We start from the raw sequence: 16,651 nt of genomic DNA, 5'->3' as shown, positions 1-16,651 counted from the left end.
TTTAAGCCAAAAAGTTCTATTTTGGCTTCAAAAATTTTTTCATTATCCTTCTTGCTTATCTACATAATTTTTAGCAAACTGTAGACAGTCAGCAATATTTTTGGGGGACATAAAATACCATAAAACACCATTGCTGTTCAGTGTTCTCCTGAAGGTGGACTAATGAACACTGACATTTGTCAATTTGAGACAGAACTGGAGTTGCTTAGAAGTTACCCTGGGCTCCTTTGTAACCAAGATCTCTCTGTCAGTCACATTCACAACCTAAAACAATAAGTGATTGGTGCAGGACTGTATGAGGGGCAGACTATTTGGAATTGACCAGTTACAGGCAGAACCATTGCAATAATGTATATCTGGTTAGTAGTATAGCAATAATGTATGTCTGGTTAGTATTTTAAACCTCATCAATTCACTAATAATACCATTCACAGCAATTTTTGGGTCTATTCGGACAACATTTTTAAGGAAAATCATTATTTAAAATCAGAGAAATGCTTGAAATGCATATAAATTAGTGGGACCACAAATAAAAAATGCGAGAAAACTTAAAATCAGGGTACTCAAAATCAAGATGTCACTTTATTAGACATCTTGCATTTATCTTTGATGGTTGACCACTTCTGGGTAGGGTAACAAACGTGTTGACTTTCCTCCATTTGTACACAAGCTTTGTGGAGTCCAAACTCTTTAGAGATACTCTTTTAAACTTTTCCAGCTTTATGTGAATCAACAACTTTTTCTGAGGTCCTGCGACACCACCTGGATCTCTCACTACATCTAATTGTCCTCCCATTGACTGAAAACACCAGACTCTGATTTCATCTTCAAATCATACAGTATGATAATCCTAAGAAATCACTTACTTTTGCTACATGCAGATATGTAATTGGGTGATTTTTTTTCAATAAATACATGATCAAATATAATCATTTTTGTCTCTTTTGTTTAACTAGGTTTTCTTCATCTACTTTTAGTGTTTAATAGTTCACAAGCTTTAGAGCACCATTGTATGTTATGACTAACACAGGTGGTAGTAATGTGCAGGCTGCATGGTGGGTGCATGCCATACTTTGCCCTCATCCCACCCAGCTACAATGTCATTATTCCACCTTTTGAAGACAACAGAGATGGGTAGGTGTTTACCATCTGTGCAGTTCTAACAAATAGTATCTTTGAGATTCAGCAAAAAAGGAATGACTATGTTATTGCTGCAAGTCAGTGTGCTTAACATTTTCTCCACCAATACAGTGACTGCCTACCTAAGAAACCTCTTAAACAGTACCTTTAATATCATGGTTGACAGATAGGGTACTTATAATAGGAACTATGGGCAGGTTGCAGTATACCACCCAAGGAACTAATGTACATTTATTATACCCAGTGGTGTGAAAAACTATTTGCACCCTTCCTGATTTCTTATTCTTTTGCATGTTTGTCACACTTAAATGTTTCTGCTCATCAAAAACCGTTAACTATTAGTCAAAGATAACATAATTGAACACAAAATGCAGTTTTTAAATGAAGCTTTACGTTATTAAGGGAGAAAAAAAACTCCAAATCTACATGGGCCTGTGTGAAAAAGTGATTGCCCCCCTTGTTAAAAAATAACTTAACTGTGGTTTATCACACCTGAGTTCAATTTCTGTACTCACCCCCAGGCCTGATTACTGCCACACCTGTTTCAATCAAGAAATCACTTAAATAGGAGCTACCTGACACAGAGAAGTAGACCAAAAGCACCTCAAAAGCTAGACATCATGCCAAGATCCAAAGAAATTCAGGAACAAATGAGAACAAAAGTAATTGAGATCTATCAGTCTGGTAAAGGTTATAAAGCCATTTCTAAAGCTTTGGGACTCCAGCGAACCACAGTGAGAGCCATTATCCACAAATGGCAAAAACATGGAACAGTGGTGAACCTTCCCAGGAGTGGCCGGCCGACCAAAATTACCCCAAGAGCGCAGAGACCACAAAAGACCCCAGGACAACATCTAAAGAACGGCAGGCCTCACTTGCCTCAATTAAGGTCAGTGTTCACGACTCCACCATAAGAAAGAGACTGGGCAAAAACGGCCTGCATGGCAGATTTCCAAGGCGCAAACCACTTTTAAGCAAAAAGAACATTAAGGCTCGTCTCAATTTTGCTAAAAAACATCTCAATGATTGCCAAGACTTTTGGGAAAATACCTTGTGGACCGACGAGACAAAAGTTGAACTTTTTGGAAGGTGCACATCTGGCGTAAAAGTAACACAGCATTTCAGAAAAAGAACATCATACCAACAGTAAAATATGGTGGTGGTAGTGTGATGGTCTGGGGTTGTTTTGCTGCTTCAGGACCTGGAAGACTTGCTGTGATAGATGGAACCATGAATTCTACTGTCTACCAAAAAATCCTGAAGGAGAATGTCCAGCCATCTGTTCGTCAACTCAAGCTGAAGCGATCTTGGGTGCTGCAGCAGGACAATGACCCAAAACACACCAGCAAATCCAACTCTGAATGGCTGAAGAAAAACAAAATTAAGACTTTGGCGTGGCCTAGTCAAAGTCCTGACCTGAATCCTATTGAGATGTTGTGGCATGACCTTAAAAAGGCGGTTCATGCTAGAAAACCCTCAAAATAAAGCAATTCTGCAAAGATGAGTGGGCCAAAATTCCTCCAGAGCGCTGTAAAAGACTCGTTGCAAGTTATCGCAAATGCTTGATTGCAGTTATTACTGCTAAGGGTGGCCCAACCAGTTATTAGGTTCAGGGGGCAATTACTTTTTCACACAGGTTTGGATTTTTTTTCTCCCTAAATAATAAAAATCCTCATTTAAAAACTGCATTTTGTGTTTACTTGTGTTATCCTTGACTAATAGTTAAATGTGTTTGATGATCAGAAACATTTTGTGTGACAAACATGCAAAAGAATAAGAAATCAGGAAGGGGGCAAATAGTTTTTCACACCACTGACAGCTATACAAATTTAATCATTTCTACTACTCTGCTTCCTGGAACAGTTGACAAGGTACAAATGATAGGCACGGTGGGCATGTGGTAGAATACTGCCTACGGAACCATTGTAGCACAAATACATTCCATAAGTATCATGTTGTACCTCTAAGGTATGTACTATTTTATGATGTATGATATGAGCACTTTTTATTCTGCATCTTATAAGGACTCCCTCCTTGGATCCACACCATTAACCCATGACAGCTGTCCTTTTCAAAAACTGCTTCTGTCCTTAATTGAATAATGCGATGTGAACAATTTTGCAGCTTTAACGCTAGACTGATGGGAGAACCATAATTAGCAGTCATTGCTTTCCTGACTAGTAGGACCTTGAAGCCCTTGTAGATGATAAACTTGGCTGCAGCAAACAATGCCAGTCGGCAGCATCAATGAGAAATAAGGTCTTGAGCTACAGCTCAAGGGGCATAGATTCAAGGGAGGAGGGGGTAATTCTTCCACTTTATAGAGCACTGGTAAGGCCCCATGTAGAATATGTCGTACAGTCTTGGTCTCCAGTGCTCAAACAGGACATTACTGAATTAGAGAGGGTACAGAGCAGGGCAACTAAGCTGGTAAAAGGTATGGAATATCTTAGCTATGAGGAAAGACTGGCCAAATTGAGGATGTTCACGCTGGAGAACAGTGCTTAAGGGGTGATATAAGAACTTTGTATAAATATATAAGGGGATCATATAATAATTTCTCTAATGCAGTAGGTCTTTCCAGCTGACAGGAGGTCACCCATTCAGTTTGAGGGGGTGGGGTTTGATTAGTTGCACCTGTACAGACTGTATAAATAGAACCCCTGGGACTATTTGTTTGTGTGAGTTTGTTTGAAACAGGCTGCTGACTGGAAAAAGCAACTAAAAGCAAACAAATCTACTGAAAAGCATAAGTATTTGTTATTAAGTGCTATTTTATAGTAAGGTTTTATATTTAAATACCGTGGTTTCGTTTTTTATAGATTTTTTTCTGTCTTGGGTGCTAAATAGAAAAGTTTGGTGTGCTAGTGTGCTTACAGCAAGTTTGTCACAACCTGCTTTACTTTGCAGTTAGTTTTCCCTCAGTTTGAGGGGGTGGGGTCTGATTAGTTGCACCTGAACACTGAACAGACTATATAAGTAGAACCCCTGGGACTCCAGTGGAGCTTGCTCTAGTGTTTAGTGTTTGCTAGTCTTAAGTGTTTGCTAGTTAAGTGGGGGATATGTAAGTGGAGTTACAAACACCGGAGTTAAGTGGAGCTAAAGGAGGTTCAAACTAGGTCAAAAGTTTGTTCTAAACCCTCTTTTTTTTTAATTCCTGTTTTGATCCAAACCCCCCAACTGTCCCGTTTTTAGAGGGACAGTCCCTCATTTGTACTGGAAAGTCCCATTTTTCTCTGCACTGAACAGCCAGAAAAAGAAACAATGTTTCTAACTTAATTGGCTTTTGGCAGAGAGTCCAGAACAGCCACCAAGTGCACTTGGAAACTTATGTAACAAAATTGCCAGATTGTGTGGTGATGATGATGGGAGTATGAACTCTCGATTGGCAATTCTAAATGGGGCTGATCTCTCTAACAGCTGGGAGACCAGTTTCTCGAATAGTGGTGGGGAGGAGAGCAGAGTCAGGCCTAATCAGATTGTGGTTGTAGGGGACTCTATTATTAGGAAAGTGGATAGGGTAATCTGTCATCTGGATCGCTACAACCGAACAGTTTGTTGTCGACCTGGTGCCAGGGTTCAGCATGTGGTTGATCGGGCAGAGAAATTATTGGGTGGGGCTGGGCATGACCCAACTGTCTTAGTGCATGTTGGAACTAATGATAAAATAAATGGTAGATGGAAGACCTTAAAAAGTGATTTCAGGGATCTAGGCTCTAAGATCTAGGAAAGGTCTTCCAATGTCATCTTTTTGCCCTGCAAGTTTAGGAATACAGCGGGAGCTTAGGGAGCTAAATGTGTGGCTCAAGTCTTGGTGTAGGAAGGAAGGGTTTGGGTTCCTTGAGCACTGGGCTGATTTTTCCTTGGGGTACAACCTATACAGTCATGACGGTTTGCACCTCAATGGAAGGGGGTCCACTGTGCTAGGGGGAAAGAATGGCTAAGAGGTTGGAGGAGTGTTTAAACTAGGCAAGGGGGGGGTGAGATAAAGAATTATGGGGAAGCTAGGATAGACTGGGCAGTGGGATTAGTAAGGGGTCATGGGGGAGGAGTGAGGAGGCATACAGTTTACCATCTAAGGAGGTCCCTCTGTTACAAGGAAAACAGAATAATAACTTAACATATAATTCTCCACTAAGTAATGCACATTTCAAAAGTAAAAGTAGTAACCTCTGCTTTATGATGGCAAATGCACGGAGTTTGTCAGGTAAAATGGGAGACCTAGAATTAATTGCATGCTCTAAAAATTATGATATAATTGGTATCACTGAGACCTGGTGGGATGAAACATGTGACTGGATTGTGAATTTAAATGGTTACACCCTTTTTAGGAGGGACAGAGGGATTAAAAAGGGTGGAGAAGCGTGTTTGTATGTAAAGCCTGAATTAAAGCCATGCACTAAAGAAATAACCATATCTGGCACTGGTGAGGGTGTAGAATCCCTCTGGGTAGAGATTTTGACTGGGCAAAGGGTTACAAAGAGAATTATCATTGGTGTATGCTATAAATGACCTTGTATAAGTGACGAGTATGAAGCCCAGCTACACTTGCAGATAAGAAGTGGCTTCACTTCTGGGTCAATTTGTTGTTATGGGTGACTTCAATTATCCAGACATTAACTGGGGTAATGGGGTTGCCAAGACAGAAAAAGCTAGTAGGTTTGTAGGTATGCTGAATGACAACTTTTTATTCCAGCTCGTTCAAGAACCTACTAGAAATAACTCACTTTTTGACCTTGTGATAACTAAAAATACTGAACTCATCTCTAGCATTTGTGTGGGTGAGCATTTAGGAATAGTGATCATAACATGGTCTCCTTTGAGATTCTGTTGCAGAAGCAATTCTATAAAGGAGTAACTAAAACACAAAATTTCAGACGTGCAAACTTTGACAGTGTAAGGACATCTTTGCAACATGTTAAGTAGGAAATGCTTTTCACAGGGTTAAACACAGAACAAAAATGGGAAGTCTTTAAAATGCTGCTTAATAAATATACTTGCCAGTATATTCTCCTTGTAAGCAAGGAACGTCATTGCAAAGCAAAACCTTTTTGTTTCAATAGAAGTGTTGGTGTTGAGGTGGGTAAGAAAAGACATGCTTTTAAGACTTTCAAGTTAGCTGGGACAGCCGAATCATTTATAAGGTACAAGGAGGCAAACAAATCATGCAAAGAAGCCATAAGTCAAGTTAAAATTGATATGGAAAAAGATATTGCAGTAAAAAGAATCCAAAATTATTTTTTAAATATGTTAATAGTAAAAAAAAATGAAGCAGGATGGGGTGGGACCTTTAGTATCAGAGGGGGGTCAGCTGGTTTATGAAAACAAATTAAAAGCGTAGATTAGTAATACAAAAGAGACTAGAACATGTTAAGATAAACAAAGGTGTGGGGCCAGATGGTATTAATCTCAGGGCACTTAGCGAGCTTAGCTCTGTGATTGCCAAACCTCTTTACTTAATTTTTCAGGATTCATTGAGGTCTGGCATAATGCAGAGAAACTGGCGAATTGCTAATGTGGTGCCTCTATTCAAAAAAGGATCTCGTTCTCAGCCTCAAAACTATAGGCCAGTTAATCTGACGTCAGTGGTAGGAAAGCTTTTCGAAGGGTTAATAAAGGATAAGATACTGGACTTTATAGCAAATCCTAATACTATGAGTGTGTGCCAGCATGCTTTTATGTGTAATAGATCTTGCCAGACTAACTTGATTTCTTTTTATGAGAAGGTAAGCAGGGACCTCGATTCTGGGATGTCAGTGGATGTGATTTACTTAGACTTTGCTAAAGCATTTGATATAGTGCCACACAAAAGGTTACTGTTTTAATTAAGGAATGCTGGCCTGGAACATAGTATTTTTACCTGGATATAGAACTGGCTAAAAGATAGACTATAATGAGTGGTGGTAAATGGAACATTTTCTAATTGGACCAGTGTTGTTAGTGGAGTACCACAGGGCTCTGTACTAGGTCCCTTGCTTTTCAACTTGTTTATTAATGACATGGAGGTGGGCATTGAAAGTACTGTTTCTATTTTTTCAGATGATACTAAATTGTGCAGAACTATAGGTTCCATGCCACTTTGCAGAGTGATTTGTCTGGAAAATGAGGTTCAATGTTGATAAATGTAAGGTTATGCACTTTGGCAAAAAAAATATAAAAGGAAGTTATACACTAAATGGCAGTGTGTTGTGAGTTTCCTTAAATGAGACGGATCTAGGGGTTTTTGAAGATTACAAGCTGTCCAAATCTGGGCAGTGTCATTCTGTGGCTACTAAAGCAAATAAAGTTCTGTCTTGTTTAAAAAAAAATATTTTTGCAAAGTACACATTCTGACAAATCCAAAATGGTTATGTCTTTCTACTCCAAACTACCCAAGTGCAACGCTACGCTAAAGGCAGCAGCTTTTATGACATTTCGGGAAATCGCCTAAAAATATTGCAATTGGTCTCATTTTTAACAAAAAAAATATTTTTGCAAAGTACACATTCTCACGAATCCAAAATGGCTATGTCTTTCTACTCCAAACTACCCAAGTGCAACGCTACGCTAAGGGCAGTGGTTTTAAGACATTTCTGAAATCGACTAAAAATATTGCAAATGGTCTCATTTATTAAAAAAATTGACAGCTGCTGTTGTGGAATTGTGCAACAGGATACGGAAGTGCAGGCACACTAATATGATTGGGTGCAGGGAGTTGACTACTTGAAGCTGCTGGTTGCAGGGAGTTGTTGCATAAAATATTGTGTTGAATGCTGTTTAGCAGCTTAGCGGTATATTGGTATTGCTGCTAAAGTTATTGCTAACCACAATACTATCTAAAAAAATCTGTGACAAACCATTTAAGTTTTAAAAGCGTTATTTGTTTTATTTTGCATTTATCATTGGTGGACAGTGCAGGATCGCTGAGATTAGTGCAGGGGATAGAAGCTGGAATTACATTTCTTATTAAGGGTAGATCTACCAATTAAGGGCTCATCTGGAGAACCCTCCCTAATGTTCTCCTTTTCTAACACCCTTAAATCAGCAAGGCAGCAATGCTCCTTAAAGGTCTCAAAGGGTGTGTCTAGTTCAATGGATGTATTGTCCCTCAATACAGTACTGTAGTGTCTATGAGGGGAAACTGGACCCACACCCTCACCTCCTGACCCAAAGTGTCTCCTAAGGGTTAGTTTACGGACAAACTTGTTCACATCTAGCAATGTATTGAATAAGCTAAAATGGTGAGTGGGTGCGAACGATAGCCCTTTACTAAGTACTGAAATCTGCGACGAGGACAGGGTGATCGAGGATAAATTGACAACATTTAGTAAGTCCGATCCTTCTTCTTGGGGTTGGTTCTTAATTTGTAGGGTCTTTCCCTGGAACCGCTTCCCCCCTCTTCTTGTCTTCTTCCTGATTTGTCGTTCTTTCTGTTCCAGTCTGTTCTCTCCTGTTTCTTCCGGTTCATGTAGTGGTCCTGACCTTGGTAGTTTTTTGGCTTCCTAGTGTCATCATTGGGCTCCGCATCCTCTAGGTCTGCTGCGGTGGGGGCACGTCTGTTTTGGCGTAAAGAAGTTAAATCGTCAGAACAGAAAGAAGTCTCCTCCCCCGAATCACTGGAGAAAGAGACCGATTTTGTGCGGTCACCCTGATAGGTTTTGGATCTTAGGATGGATTTTGGTCTCTTCCATATGTATACCATGTCATTTTCATAGTCAATTCGATCTCTGTTTAATTTCCGTTTCTTTCGTGTACTGACAGTTAGTTCCAAACTGGAAAGATGTTCTTTTAATTTTTTGTCCAAGTCCCCCAAATCGGGTAATTTCTCAAGACTTGACAAAAGGAGTTGAGATTCATTGATATTCTCCCTGGTGGTAATCAAATCTTGTTTCTTGTGATTGATAATCAATGTTATCAATTCAAAGGAGCATCTAGACAGGGTATCATTCCATTTATTTACAAACGACTCATCGTCCCTGGCAAACGTAGGGAACTTCCTAATCCTTAGGCCTCTCGGTATTCTGTTCAGGGCAACATATTTCTCCAAGGTTACAATATCCCAGCAGAGTAGCAATTCTTGTGACATGTATTTCTCTAGGTTTTTGAAAATTTCTGGAATAGTATCATCATCATCTTCATCCAAATTATCATTGTTTAAAACCATTTCAAATTGATTGAAACGTGACTATCTTCTAGTTTTTCTAGGGCATACAGTTTGTTTGGTAGTAAAAACTCAGCAGTTTGATTGTTCGCCATTTTTTCAAAACTTTTGTTGGCTGCTCTCCAAAGATTTTTTCACTCGATTAAGAGGTGAAATAAAAACCCAAAAAGGTGAGGGGAGAAAGGACGTGTTTCCCTTAGAAAGCGCTATGCTTCAGAAGTGTATATATGAACATATAGATTTGTGGCACTGGGGGAACTATATTTGTCAGACCCAAGTAGCTCCCATAATTCTTTAAAGTTGATAGTAATGGGACAAAAAGGTGAAGAGCTGTTTAGGATTGAAGATTTCCGAAAAGGGGTCAAAACCATTGGTCTTTGATCAAAAGCCAGGTGATACAGTGTAGCCTTCAGTTAAATGAAAGTCTATTACGCCTTGTGTCCATACAGCAAAACACCCAGGAATTCACCATGAATTAACGCTGATCCTGGGTCTTCACATCCCCCACATACACATGTTACCACTTAGCTAGCGTCTTTGTGCATTCCATTCACTACAGTATATCACTGATATGGCTAGTGTCCATAAACATCAATGAAACAGCGTTAAGTGTGAGCGTATTAACTGCTACAACGGTTTGAAAATAGGATGATCGGTACAGTACCTTCCACCGAGCAGTTATTTGAGTGCGCAGATATGGAGGCAGACTGGAGCCCTTCAACCGTGATGTTCAAGCGCCGCTCCGATTTGAGGTGCGCTGCTGGCTACTCCGATGGCCGGCGGTAAGGGGCTGCTGCTGCAGGGAAACCACGTGATCTATGTACGCAACAATGTGCGCTAGACCCGGTGTCGGCTAACTTACTGTGTGGCCATTCGGGTCGTAGGGAAGCCGGTCGGCAGGATCCGCTTGTGGGGGTAGTCGCTTCACTCCGCTCCACACTCCTATTCCGATTCCGGTTCACCGCTCACGTCCAAGTCTCGCGGGAGTGTGCAGGTCCAGGGACTGTAGATCTGTTCGATAGAAAAAAAGGAAAAAAGGGACCGCAAACAACTCGCCGTTCTCCCCTCACAAAACAGGTGCTCTGTCAGACAGTGTCCCCACTGTATATACACAAAAATCCAAAAAGCAGACGGCACTTCTGAAAGGTGGGTTTTATTGGAGATCCTGCTGGAAATACCTTACGCGTTTCGGGAGTTATCCCTTAGTCATAGGTTAAAAGATCACTAGCAACAGCTGGGTTATTTATACAGAAAAGATTTTGGTGCCATCTAGTGGGCACACAATAAAATTACATTTTTTATTTAAATACATTAAAACCTGTAGCCGAGTGAAACAGTTGAAATGGATACTTTAAAACCATATTCATAGTTGAAAACCAAACAAACTGTAAGTGCAGAAGTTGTAACATAGATGATACTAATGTGTTCCTAGATATATTCTAACTAGAATATCTTTTATTAACTTTATTATTTTAATAAGGACCAAATATTGACATGTCTAGTATAGGTAGCTAATATCGTGTCTATAATTTAGACCGTTAGGGACTCTGGTATCCAATTTAAGGATCCAGAAAGCCTCCCTGAGGTTTAATCTATAAATGATGTCACCACCTCTAATTGGGACCTGTACCTTTTCGATCACTTTCACCCTCAGGTCTTTTAGACCATTGGGTGAACATGTTGTGAAATGTCTACCAACAGGGGTACGTTCGTCTTTGTGGGTAATGCTTCTGATATGTTCCCTAATTCTTTCTTTCAAAGTGCGTGATGAACGTCCCACATACTGTTTCTGACAGTTACTGCATTCTAGGAGATATATCACATTTCTGGTGTTACAGTTATAGAACCCTGTGTTTTTATAGATTTGCCCTGACACATTAGATTTAAATTCAGGTCCAATAGAAATGACCTTACATGTCTTACAAGTGTTAGCCCCACATTTGTATGTCCCTTTTACCCTTAGCCAATTGTCCATCAGATTAGGAGGAACCGATGTGACTAGACTGGGTGCCAGCATTTTTCCTAGGGTGGGAGCCTTTTTAGGAACACATTTTATCTCGGTTTGAGCTAGGATTTCAGACATTTTTGTATCCCCATCCAATATAGGTAGATATTTTTTGATTATCTTGCAAATTTGACCATATTCCTCGCTAAATTCAGTAACAAAGTACATTCTTTGTTTTTCTGGCCTGATATGATCTAAATGGTCCTCAATTGGCCTTCTTTTTTCTTTTACTAATGTCGATGCTACTTTGGCTTTTGCATGTGCGCTCCTTATAAGGTGTTTGGGGTATCCTCTACTTTGCATTCTCTGCCCTAATTGGTGTGATTGGCGATCGAATGTGGCTTCCTGGCTACAATTTCTCCGGAACCTCATAAACTGGCTATATGGAATGCTGTTCAATGTGTGTTTAGGGTGACAACTGTTGTATTTTAAAAGGGTGTTACCTGCAGTCGGTTTCCTAAAGATTTCCGTGTCGATAGACTTGGTGCAAGTGTTACCTGTTAAGGTTAAATCTAAAAATGTGATTGTGTCGTTATGGTGTTCCAAGGAAAATTGGAGATTGTACTGATTTGTGTTAAGAAATTGATGAAATTCATCAATTGTGCTCAGAGGACCATTCCATATGAATAGCAGGTCATCGATATACCTGCCATACCAGATTATATGATCACGAAAGGGGTTAGCACATCCATAGACGTGGCACTGCTCCCAGCGGCCCATGTAGAGGTTCGCATATGAGGGGGCAAAGGATGCACCCATAGCAGTGCCACGTCTCTGGAGGTAGTAACCCCCATCGAAGTGAAAGAAATTGTGAGTTAATAAAAATTCAAGAACCAATAAATTGAAGTGAATAAAATCGGGTGTGTAGGAATGTGATTCTTTCAAAGTGTCAAAAATCGCTTGTATACCCATCTTATGTGGGATCATGGAGTATAAAGATTTAACGTCCATGGAGATCCAGTGGTATGTGTCTAGCCAAGTGAGGGTGGATAGTTTTTCAATAAGATGTCCAGTATCTCTTAAGTGTGAGCCCAAAAGTGGGACTAAAGGTTTTAGGTTCGAGTCGAGCCAATCTGAAAGCCCTTCATTTGTTGATCCAATACTGGCTACTATAGGTCTACCCTCTGGTGCCTGAATGGATTTATGTATCTTTGGGAGGTGGTGGAAAATAGGGATGATGGGAGTACGTCTAACCAAATAGTCCCTATCATGAATGTCAACCACCCCCAAAGATATACCATAAGACACCAATTCCTCTATAGCTTTCATGAATTTATCCTGTGGATTAGAGGAAAGGGTGGAGTAAGTTTCAGGGTCACTCAATTGTCGCTGAGCCTCTGCTATGTAATCAGCAGTGTTCAAGACCACCACACTGCCTCCTTTATCAGCCTGCCGTATAGTAATGTGTGTGGCAGCCTTCAGTGATCTAAGTGCTTTCCTCTCCTCAAGGGAGATGTTCCATTTGGTTTTATTAGGGAAACTGGTGTTGAGTTTCTTGAGGTCCCGTTCCACCAGGTCCTGGAACATGTCCATTGAGGAGCACCTAGACTGTAGGGGATAGAAGCTGGAATTACATTTCTTATTAAGGGTAGATCTACCAATTAAGGGCTCATCTGGAGAACCCTCCCTAATGTTCTCCTTTTCTAACACCCTTAAATCAGCAAGGCAGCAATGCTCCTTAAAGGTCTCAAAGGGTGTGTCTAGTTCAATGGATGTATTGTCCCTCAATACAGTACTGTAGTGTCTATGAGGGGAAACTGGACCCACACCCTCACCTCCTGACCCAAAGTGTCTCCTAAGGGTTAGTTTACGGACAAACTTGTTCACATCTAGCAATGTATTGAATAAGCTAAAATGGTGAGTGGGTGCGAACGATAGCCCTTTACTAAGTACTGAAATCTGCGACGAGGACAGGGTGATCGAGGATAAATTGACAACATTTAGTAAGTCCGATCCTTCTTCTTGGGGTTGGTTCTTAATTTGTAGGGTCTTTCCCTGGAACCGCTTCCCCCCTCTTCTTGTCTTCTTCCTGATTTGTCGTTCTTTCTGTTCCAGTCTGTTCTCTCCTGTTTCTTCCGGTTCGTGTAGTGGTCCTGACCTTGGTAGTTTTTTGGCTTCCTAGTGTCATCATTGGGCTCCGCATCCTCTAGGTCTGCTGCGGTGGGGGCACGTCTGTTTTGGCGTAAAGAAGTTAAATCGTCAGAACAGAAAGAAGTCTCCTCCCCCGAATCACTGGAGAAAGAGACCGATTTTGTGCGGTCACCCTGATAGGTTTTGGATCTTAGGATGGATTTTGGTCTCTTCCATCTGTATACCATGTCATTTTCATAGTCAATTCGATCTCTGTTTAATTTCCGTTTCTTTCGTGTACTGACAGTTAGTTCCAAACTGGAAAGATGTTCTTTTAATTTTTTGTCCAAGTCCCCCAAATCGGGTAATTTCTCAAGACTTGACAAAAGGAGTTGAGATTCATTGATATTCTCCCTGGTGGTAATCAAATCTTGTTTCTTGTGATTGATAATCAATGTTATCAATTCAAAGGAGCATCTAGACAGGGTATCATTCCATTTATTTACAAACGACTCATCGTCCCTGGCAAACGTAGGGAACTTCCTAATCCTTAGGCCTCTCGGTATTCTGTTCAGGGCAACATATTTCTCCAAGGTTACAATATCCCAGCAGAGTAGCAATTCTTGTGACATGTATTTCTCTAGGTTTTTGAAAATTTCTGGAATAGTATCATCATCATCTTCATCCAAATTATCATTGTTTAAAACCATTTCAAATTGATTGAAACGTGACACCCTATCTTCTAGTTTTTCTAGGGCATACAGTTTGTTTGGTAGTAAAAACTCAGCAGTTTGATTGTTCGCCATTTTTTCAAAACTTTTGTTGGCTGCTCTCCAAAGATTTTTTCACTCGATTAAGAGGTGAAATAAAAACCCAAAAAGGTGAGGGGAGAAAGGACGTGTTTCCCTTAGAAAGCGCTATGCTTCAGAAGTGTATATATGAACATATAGATTTGTGGCACTGGGGGAACTATATTTGTCAGACCCAAGTAGCTCCCATAATTCTTTAAAGTTGATAGTAATGGGACAAAAAGGTGAAGAGCTGTTTAGGATTGAAGATTTCCGAAAAGGGGTCAAAACCATTGGTCTTTGATCAAAAGCCAGGTGATACAGTGTAGCCTTCAGTTAAATGAAAGTCTATTACGCCTTGTGTCCATACAGCAAAACACCCAGGAATTCACCATGAATTAACGCTGATCCCGGGTCTTCACATCCCCCACATACACGTTACCACTTAGCTAGCGTCTTTGTGCATTCCATTCACTACAGTATATCACTGATATGGCTAGTGTCCATAAACATCAATGAAACAGCGTTAAGTGTGAGCGTATTAACTGCTACAACGGTTTGAAAATAGGATGATCGGTACAGTACCTTCCACCGAGCAGTTATTTGAGTGCGCAGATATGGAGGCAGACTGGAGCCCTTCAACCGTGATGTTCAAGCGCCGCTCCGATTTGAGGTGCGCTGCTGGCTACTCCGATGGCCGGCGGTAAGGGGCTGCTGCTGCAGGGAAACCACGTGATCTATGTACGCAACAATGTGCGCTAGACCCGGTGTCGGCTAACTTACTGTGTGGCCATTCGGGTCGTAGGGAAGCCGGTCGGCAGGATCCGCTTGTGGGGGTAGTCGCTTCACTCCGCTCCACGCTCCTATTCCGATTCCGGTTCACCGCTCACGTCCAAGTCTCGCGGGAGTGTGCAGGTCCAGGGACTGTAGATCTGTTCGATAGAAAAAAAGGAAAAAAGGGACCGCAAACAACTCGCCGTTCTCCCCTCACAAAACAGGTGCTCTGTCAGACAGTGTCCCCACTGTATATACACAAAAAATCCAAAAAGCAGACGGCACTTCTGAAAGGTGGGTTTTATTGGAGATCCTGCTGGAAATACCTTACGCGTTTCGGGAGTTATCCCTTAGTCATAGGTTAAAAGATCACTAGCAACAGCTGGGTTATTTATACAGAAAAGATTTTGGTGCCATCTAGTGGGCACACAATAAAATTACATTTTTTATTTAAATACATTAAAACCTGTAGCCGAGTGAAACAGTTGAAATGGATACTTTAAAACCATATTCATAGTTGAAAACCAAACAAACTGTAAGTGCAGAAGTTGTAACATAGATGATACTAATGTGTTCCTAGATATATTCTAACTAGAATATCTTTTATTAACTTTATTATTTTAATAAGGACCAAATATTGACATGTCTAGTATAGGTAGCTAATATCGTGTCTATAATTTAGACCGTTAGGGACTCTGGTATCCAATTTAAGGATCCAGAAAGCCTCCCTGAGGTTTAATCTATAAATGATGTCACCACCTCTAATTGGGACCTGTACCTTTTCGATCACTTTCACCCTCAGGTCTTTTAGACCATTGGGTAAACATGTTGTGAAATGTCTACCAACAGGGGTACGTTCGTCTTTGTGGGTAATGCTTCTGATATGTTCCCTAATTCTTTCTTTCAAAGTGCGTGATGAACGTCCCACATACTGTTTCTGACAGTTACTGCATTCTAGGAGATATATCACATTTCTGGTGTTACAGTTATAGAACCCTGTGTTTTTATAGATTTGCCCTGACACATTAGATTTAAATTCAGGTCCAATAGAAATGACCTTACATGTCTTACAAGTGTTAGCCCCACATTTGTATGTCCCTTTTACCCTTAGCCAATTGTCCATCAGATTAGGAGGAACCGATGTGACTAGACTGGGTGCCAGCATTTTTCCTAGGGTGGGAGCCTTTTTAGGAACACATTTTATCTCGGTTTGAGCTAGGATTTCAGACATTTTTGTATCCCCATCCAATATAGGTAGATATTTTTTGATTATCTTGCAAATTTGACCATATTCCTCGCTAAATTCAGTAACAAAGTACATTCTTTGTTTTTCTGGCCTGATATGATCTAAATGGTCCTCAATTGGCCTTCTTTTTTCTTTTACTAATGTCGATGCTACTTTGGCTTTTGCATGTGCGCTCCTTATAAGGTGTTTGGGGTATCCTCTACTTTGCATTCTCTGCCCTAATTGGTGTGATTGGCGATCGAATGTGGCTTCCTGGCTACAATTTCTCCGGAACCTCACAAACTGGCTATATGGAATGCTGTTCAATGTGTGTTTAGGGTGACAACTGTTGTATTTTAAAAGGGTGTTACCTGCAGTCGGTTTCCTAAAGATTTCCGTGTCGATAGACTTGGTGCAAGTGTTACCTGTTAAGGTTAAATCTAAAAATGTGATTGTGTCGTTATGGTGTTCCAAGGAAAATTGGAGATTGTACTGATTTGTGTTAAGAA

This window comes from Xenopus laevis, chromosome 5S, assembly GCF_017654675.1.
Source record: "Xenopus laevis strain J_2021 chromosome 5S, Xenopus_laevis_v10.1, whole genome shotgun sequence".
Lineage (NCBI taxonomy): Eukaryota > Metazoa > Chordata > Amphibia > Anura > Pipidae > Xenopus > Xenopus laevis.
This window is presented reverse-complemented; position numbering follows the sequence as displayed.